At 39.1% G+C, this 8,371-nt stretch overlaps 1 long non-coding RNA gene across 1 annotated transcript in view; it reads right to left on the minus strand.

Moving 5' to 3' along the window:
• Nucleotides 1-3,521, minus strand: part of LOC114073746 — a 14,442-nt gene extending 10,921 nt beyond the window's left edge. Inside the window, exons 1-2 of the long non-coding RNA XR_003574382.1 lie at nucleotides 3,408-3,521; nucleotides 2,808-2,926 (exon numbers count right to left, since the gene is read on the minus strand). This is a non-coding gene — a long non-coding RNA (uncharacterized LOC114073746). The remainder of the gene's footprint in view (nucleotides 1-2,807; nucleotides 2,927-3,407) is intronic.
• Nucleotides 3,522-8,371: the final 4,850 nt, after the last annotated feature.

Raw genomic sequence — 8,371 nt, forward strand, 5'->3', positions numbered from 1 at the left:
ACCAGGTGGATCACCTGATCATAAAAGGAGATCAGGTTGGTCAGACAGGACCTGCCCCTCCTAAACCCATGTTGGCTGGGTCTGATCCCTTGTCCATCCTGTAGGTGCTGTGTGATTGCACTCAGGATGATCTGCTCCATAACCTTGCCAGGCACTGAGGTCAGGCTGACAGGCCTGGAGTTTCCCGGGTCTTCCTTGCAGCCCTTTTTGTCGATCGGCGTGACATTCACCAACTTCCAATCATCTGGGACCTCCCCAGAGAGCCAGAACTGTCGGTAAATGATGGAAAGCGACTTGGCAAGCTCTTCTGCCAGCTCCCTCATCACCCTAGGATGGATCCCATCTGATCCCATGGACTTGTGTGGATCCAGGTGGCTCAGTAAGTCACTGACTATTTCCTCCTGGAACACAGGAGGGCTATTCAGCTTCCTGTCCCTGTCTACCAGCTCCAGAGGACAGTTGTCCTGAGGGCCACCTGTCCTACTGGTGAATACTGAGGCAAAGTAGGTGTTAAGTACCTCAGCCTTCTCCTCATCCCTGTTAACTATGTTTCCCCCCAAGTCCAACAAGGAATGGAGGTTTTCCTTGCCCCTCCTTTTGTTATTAATGTATTTATAGAAGCGCTTTTTGTTATCCTTAACAGAAGTAGCCAAATTGACTTCAAATTGCACTTTTGTCTCTCTAATTTTCTTTCTGCATGACCTAGTTATACTCCTAAACTCATCCTGAGTAGCCAGCCCTATTTTCCATAGTCTGTAAGCTCTCTTTTTATCCTTGATTTCCTTCAGAATCTCCCTGTTCAACCAAGCTGGTCATCTACCCCACCAGCTTGCCTTTTGGCACACTGGTACAGCCTGTTCCTGTGCACTCAAGACTTCCTTCTTGAAGCACATCCATCCCTCCATTTTCAAGGGTTTTTTCCCAGGGTATGCTCTGGACCAGTCTTCTGAACAGGCCAAAATCTGCCCTCCGGAAGTCCAGCGTAGAGGTTTTATTGGTGGTCTTCCTTGCATCTCTTAGTATTGAAAACTATTATTATATGGTCACTGTACCCCAGGTGGCCTCCGACCACCAGCCCCTCTCTGTTTGTAAACAACAGGTCTAGTGGGGCCCAAGCCCTGGTAGGTTCATTTACCAGCTGGAGCAGGAAATTATCCTCTATACACTCCAGGAATCTCTTAGACTGCCTCTTCTCTGCCATGTTGAGCTCTCAGCAGATATCTAGCAGGTTGAAGTTGCCCACAAGAACAAGGGCTGGAGATTTTGAGACATCTGCTTGTAGAATAATTCATCCCTTTCATCATCCTAATTGGGTGGTCTATAAGACTCCCATTAGGATGTCAGCCTTGTTGACCTTCCTCCTGATTCTGATCCACAGGCACTCAACCTTATCATTGGTGACCTCAAGTTCTACAGAGTTAAGAGACTCTCTAACATATAGAGCCAACCCTCCACCTCTCCTACCCTGACTATCCTTTCTGAAGAGCTTGTAGCCATCCATGGCAGCACTCCAGTCATGTAAGTCATTCTACCACGTTTCTGTGATGGCAACTACATCATAGCTTTCCTGCTGCACGATGGCTTCCAGCTCCTCCTGTTTGTTGCTCATGCTGCATGCATTAATGTACATGCACTTCAGCTGGGCTGCTGATTTTACTCCTAACTCAGGCTTTTCATCCCTGGGCTTCTCTTTGGAGAGCCTGGATTCAATCTCTTCCCCCTTCAAACCTAGTTTGTTCCCACCTCATGTGCTGGATCACCTCTGAACCTAGGGGAGATGTCACACTCCCAACTGGAGCATCTCTGGAAAGAAGTGTTTTGTGGCAACATCCCTGCCTTATTCCTAATGTTGCAGAAAGACAAGGGACACTGTCTGTCCACACAGAACACAGGTATGAGTTTTGGCAAATCTATGTGGGAAGAGAAAAATCGTAACGTTTTTTTGAAGCTTTGCTTTATTTGAAAAAAAAAAAAAAAAAGAAAAAAACTTCTATTTTTATAGCATCTCAGCAAAACATTTCAGCCACCTCTCCTGCTTTTCAGTAGTTCCTGCAGATAGTAGAATACAGCATACAATATATAAATATATATACAATAAACTTATATAAAATTTAAATACAACTATTACTGTCTTTTTAAGAATAAATATGTCACGCATCAAAAAAACATTCTAGGTCTACTGTGCTTCAGTTTGAGTAAAAATACCATTTGTTCCTCTTCAATGAATATTTGAGGAAATAAAATGACACACCTGTTAAATTAACACATTTAATGTGCACCAAAGCTGTTCATTTGTACAGTAAATAAGTTAAAAACTTGATTCTCATATAATCCACTACTCAACCTGACTGACTGCTGAACCTCCCTAATCAAATACTTCTACATGATATTGAAAGCTACATTACAGTACATTATTAGCTTGTAAAATGAAATTGCTGCAACATTATGTACTGTATATTTGAAGCAGTAACAAATTTATCGGTGATAGATGAGCTAATGGATGCATTGTATTGCAATAAATATAAATTCAGAGTAGCAATTGGAAAACATTAACATTTTTATATATGAGTTTAGGCATTTATGAAGCTGATCCAGCTAGCACTAAAAACTAAAAAGGTGTTCTTTCTAGCTACCATTTCTCTCTTGGTCCGTCACAAGTAAAAATAAGCGGTCTTTCTTTGCAGCAAGGCTTTTATATCCAATACAAAAGACAACTGGCAGAGTTTTGGTAAGTAGCTATCATTCATTTCTCTAAGAAAAAGTTCTCTCTGTACTTGATCAGGAGGTCAAACCCAGACACTACTTACCAGTAATTTTCCATGGCCTTGCTATCAGTGTTTCTTCTTCTGCCCAACACCCCTCTCAAGTCTTTGTCTCCCAGTTTCCTCTTGAGCTGCTAATGCCGTCATGAACTATCCAACAACTGCTGTTGTTTAAAAGAAGCAAAGCCATTTCAGGAGAAGAGTCAAAAATTAAGTAAAAAAAGACAGAAAACAGCAGCCAGCTGCAAATGTTGTAAGGAAGACTGGGGACTTCTCTCCTGATATCCAGGCATCTTTCATAGAAATTTTTGACAGAATGGGTCCCCTATGATCTTACAGCTGGTAAGCTGTACAGGAGCTTGGCATACTGCAGGCAATCCCCCCTACCAAGGTAAAACACCAGTACTACCATATTCCCTCTGAAACGCAAAACTATGGCAACACTAGTCAGATTTTGGGAATCACCCATTGTGGCAACCAGAGGAAACATGGGGGTTGAGCGGGTGTGATGCAGGAGGAAAAGAACAGGCAATCCAGAAGGCAAGGGATTTGACTTACGGGAAAAGACTGTTAGATGGGGAGGAGGTGGTAAATTTTTATATGGAGGTGTGGTTAAGAACCATCAGCATCCTCCTGTGTTTAGACCTTGTCTTGCAGGTTGGTTGTTTGAGTGGTGTTTTGCAGATGCATGTACGTTCTTGCACAGTGATGCTTTACTCAGCAGTATTTTCATGCCTTTTACAGCCAATATTTTCTTCACGTACTATCCTTTTGTTTCCAGCTTAGCAAAATGAGGGTTGTGTTGCAGACTTAGATATCACAATGCATTTGTGATATAAGAAGAAGTGTGTCAGAATGTGGATGCAATTACAGAGTTACTGGAATGGGCAGAAATAAAGTGTTTGAGTATTATAATTCAGCTTAATGTGAAGTGCTGTTAGTTTGCTTGTCACTGAATATCCTTTTAATTAAGGAGTCTTGATATCAAAACATGCTGCATTTGGGTAGAGACCAAAGATATATGTCACCATTACTTTAAATTTGTAATGATGATTATAGTAGACAGTCACCTACCTTGTTAGAAAGAGTAAAGCACGTGGGCTAGCGAATTAATCAAAATCTGTAATCTTACTCATTAAAAGAGCTGTAATATACTATTTCCAAGCAAATAGACAGGTTCCCCTGATAATGTGGGAGTGGAAAGAGCATAGAGGGATCTGTGAGCAAAGATCTTCCTTGAATTTGTCCTAGACCACTTATCTCATCATGTGAATTACTTCATTTCAGTATACTGAATATGAAGTGGATATCCAATTATTCAAAGGTAATATAATGCATTCCACAGTCAAACAAATCTGCAAAAATCACTTCTGACTCAGCCTTTTCTCAATTAGAGTTAGAAGTTCTTATTTACAAGGGTGAGTAAGACAATTTCAAGAAGTTGAAAAATATTTGACACTTTCTTTGATGAGCAGCTTATCAATCTGCCTTTTATCTATTTTTAAGACCTATTTCTGTAACATCTGTAAGACTTACAAGTGCTTGTGAATATATCTTAGCACACTGGTAAAGTAGGAAATATCATGACTCTGAGACCCGAGACAAGAAATAAGTCTACACAAGGGGAGGCATGAGTGCCTCCAGGCCTGATAGCACATGGCCATTTGTCAGCTCACATGATGGTGGGATTCAGGCATGTGCCCTGCTCCTCGTAGCCCTCATATACACACATTCAGGTTTTTGTAGGAAACTTGGGTATAAGGGCAGAAGGAAGCTGTAGTGTGCTGATTCGGGATGGAAAGCCAGACCAAGCCACAGAAGGCAACTACCTGGTGACCCAGGCACAGCCAAAACTTTTGAGCCATAGACTTGAAGTCACCCACTAGATTACAAATTCAGGAGCTCACTATTGTAATTACCAAATAATAATAATAAAAAAAGGATATTTCATTGCATTTGAAGGGGCAACTATACCTTCTTTTCATCATCCCAATGACAACACTTTCAAAGACAGTGGTTTAGGGCTTAATGCTGCTCTGTTTTTGCATTGATTTAAATATATGTGCTGTATCCTTCTGTTCTTCCTGTGTCCTTCTGCCAAGGGAAAGAAGGAAAACTCTGCTCTAAGGAGCAGAGTCTTGCTCTTAAGCTTACATTGACAAAAACTGTTTTTTGTCAATGAGTTTTGTTTCTGAGTTTTTGTCTTTTTTCCTAATGCACTTGTTAATGCATATGTTTTGGCACCTGTTTTGGCATATCATCAGGTCCCATTGTCCAGCTCCCAGAAGTTATCCCTCTTTAGTAGTTCCCTGATAAATAGTTTCTTGGCAAGAATTTTAGGCTGTTCTTTGCCTTATATTTTTCAACACTTCCTTGTTAGGCTAATTTTAAATTTTCTACAATTGTTTTATTTATTCTTATGTGCAGTGCTTAGAGCCTCTTGTAGCTTCCTATGCTTCCTTTTCCTCCTGTGGTCTGACACTATCCAAAGTTACAAGGCTGTTTGCACAGATATATTTACTTTAAAAAATTTACCAGGTCCATGGAAGAGATAAGAACGCAGTCTTTTTTTAAATTAATTTCTCTAACATATTTTGGAAAGAGTTATTGGAAGACTAGAGCTTAAATTTGTCTTGAAATTCTGTTTTGATCAGCCAAATATACTTTATTTGGAGAATGGTCCTCACAATACTCTGTTAAAATTAGGTTTTAAAAGCAATCTTCCAAAGATTATTTGACTTTTTTGCTCTTGAATTTTACCATCAACTCTTAGAGGAGCACAGCAAAAAGTCTTCTCTTTGAAAAATCTCATCTCTGACCACATCAGAAATATGAAATGTTTGGCTTTTTCAATCATAATTTTCTACTGACTCATGCTGCCCACATAAGCAATGAGACACACAAATACACAGAAATATACAGATAAAATACCTCACTTTTTTGTTTCAATTTTAATTCATTTTGTGTGGAATTTTAGGCAAAGGCTGTGAAGAATTAAATCTTCAAATTATGTAGTAGGCAAATAGTCTGTGGCTTAGACCAGCCAAATCATTTTCACTTGTGGATTTGAAATCACAGGTCAGATTCATCAACAGGATAATGAGATGTTTTCTATATTTCAATTTTTAACAATTTTCATATCCATAGGTATTAAACTTTAAGAGACGATCAATAATGGATAGTTCTAGTGATGTCTCTTAAACAATTTCCATAGGAACAGAAAATAAGAACTTCATAACTGGTGAATTGCACTATTGTTTACATTTAAATGTGTTGCCTTACATGGATAAATTAGATCATTATTAACAAAATATTAATGATTTATTAGTATTTGCATCATAAAGAAAGAAATACTCATGTTTTGTTAAGAAATTGAAAGGTTTGTAGTAATTACTGCTTGTTTTGTCAGTCCAGTTTCGTCTTTCTACAGGTAAAATGCAAAACCAATAAATTTCATCTTCTATTCTTGATTGAAAAATACCCTGCATATTTTTATGTGACCAGAAAATTTCATGCCATTTTTCATTTGTTGTTTCATGGTATTTACATGGTGTTGCATGTTAGGGAAAACTACGTAAACCTACCCCTTCCTACTTCTTCGATTTGCACATTAATTATTCAAATTGTAAGTTGTTTAAATAGTTTTTTCTCCATACTCTGTATTCGCATATTGTCCACCACATCTATATGAAATGCTGCTACACACAGGAAATTAAAGATTCATCAGAAATAAATTACACAAGTAAGGAAATAACTACAGCACTGCTCAACAATCATACATTTTGGTTTGCACATCAGAAACTCATACTCAGCGTTTCCCCCCTCCATGTGTTTATTTGTTTGGTCCCATCTTAACTGGCCTCTGCAGCATGTTACCCTCAGAAGGCAAAGTGTGCCTGATAAATAAGTGGCACCAATTACCACTGGAATATGAGTTGTCTTTTTCTGCCTTTTCAGAAGCTTTGACACTTCTCTCTGCATTACTAAGAGCAGGTACATACACAATGCAGCACATTACCTGTATAAGAGTAAAAGCGGTGCACACCAGCAGTGATGGCATTGCAGAGGGTCCTGAAAGCCAAAACAGTGATAGATCTACAAGATCTTGCAGAAACCTCTGTGGCCTCAGCCTCAAGTGTCTCTATCCATCCTGAGGCATCTATGTGATTAATGTGCTGCTAATAGCATCATATATCACAGCTGTCATAAGAAGGGTCAGCACCTGCATGAGTGCTGCTCGAAAGAAGCAAGTCTCCTGTAGATGAACTACTTGTTAATACAAACTCAGTGTCAAAGCATGTGGACTGTAAATGCTGTGTTCTGAGAAACCTCTGCCACCTTGGATTTCACATGAGGATCAACAGCACATCTGTTTTTAGAACTATGCACAGATCTGTCCTGGCTCATCTCAAGCTCTCTCCCTTTCCCTTGCTTTCTTGAAAAAGTTCTCTCAAACCATTAAAATGCAGAAAGAGCTGGACCTTGTGCATACCACAAATACACTTGAGAAGAAAATTACTTTGAAACCTGATGTTAATCTGTAAGGCAAGCAAAGAAATAAATCAGTTTAAAATCTTGGATGAGACCAAATTAACTCAGTTCAAGTATTCCCAAGGCTGTTCAACAGACTAAGAAAACAGAAGGAATCCTATTTAATTAGGCTGAAGAACAGTGCTCAGACCTTTGTATTCACTGTGCCTAAAACAACTTCATCTAATGAAAAATCCCCAAACAAGTTTCACTTATGATTTACTGATTCAGGTAATAAACCTGTTAATGGAGTATTCCCAGCTAGTGGGATGAAGACTCCTGGACACATTTCCATTTGTGTAAAACTCCTAGAGTTCTACAAGCCTGCAAAAAAAAACATTTCTCCATCCTAAGTGTCAAGCAGTCAGAAAACAAAGTAATGCCTAGCTGTGTTTTGGGAAGCACCACATCTTCTGGTACCATGTTCATTATTCCATTTGAAAAACATATATTCAAAAACTTCTGAGATAGTTTGACTATTCAGAAGAGAAGATGACCCAGATTTTGGTGGCCCTGGAACAGTTAGTCTATCACAAGAGGATGGTGAAATAGTCCATGACTTAACAATGTACAGTCAAGACCCATGACAACAGTCTGCTCAGAGCTTTACAAATATTTGAAGATATAAGTTCAATTTTGAATGTGAAAAAAATTTGCATTAGAAAATATGTCGTAACTATTCAACACATTTGCTTTGACTTGTGTTTCACCTTAAGGGGAAGAGACTGTTGTGCATGTAACATTGGGTAGAACATCCACCGCAGATCTTGATATGGTCCAGCACAGAGGTACTCACAAACACTGTGACTAGAGCATTTGGATATTTCACTATTAGTCAGAGGGCTCACTGAATCTTTTGAAACTAATTAAAAACATATTTTGCCGCTAAAACATAACAACAGCTCTAAGTACAGGTTCAATAAAAGGCTTGTGTCTTGAGGCACTCCTTTACTGTCTTACAGATCCTGGGGATATTTTCCTTGAAACAAATGCTCTGTCAAGACTTCCCATTTCAAGAAGATTGCTGGCACATGTGAAATATTATTGGCATACAGCATTAAAGTGCCTGCAAAGAATTT

The sequence above is a fragment of the Empidonax traillii genome, unplaced genomic scaffold, assembly GCF_003031625.1.
Source record: "Empidonax traillii isolate 1590-97213 ecotype Southwest subspecies unplaced genomic scaffold, ASM303162v1 scaffold4:size3804566, whole genome shotgun sequence".
Lineage (NCBI taxonomy): Eukaryota > Metazoa > Chordata > Aves > Passeriformes > Tyrannidae > Empidonax > Empidonax traillii.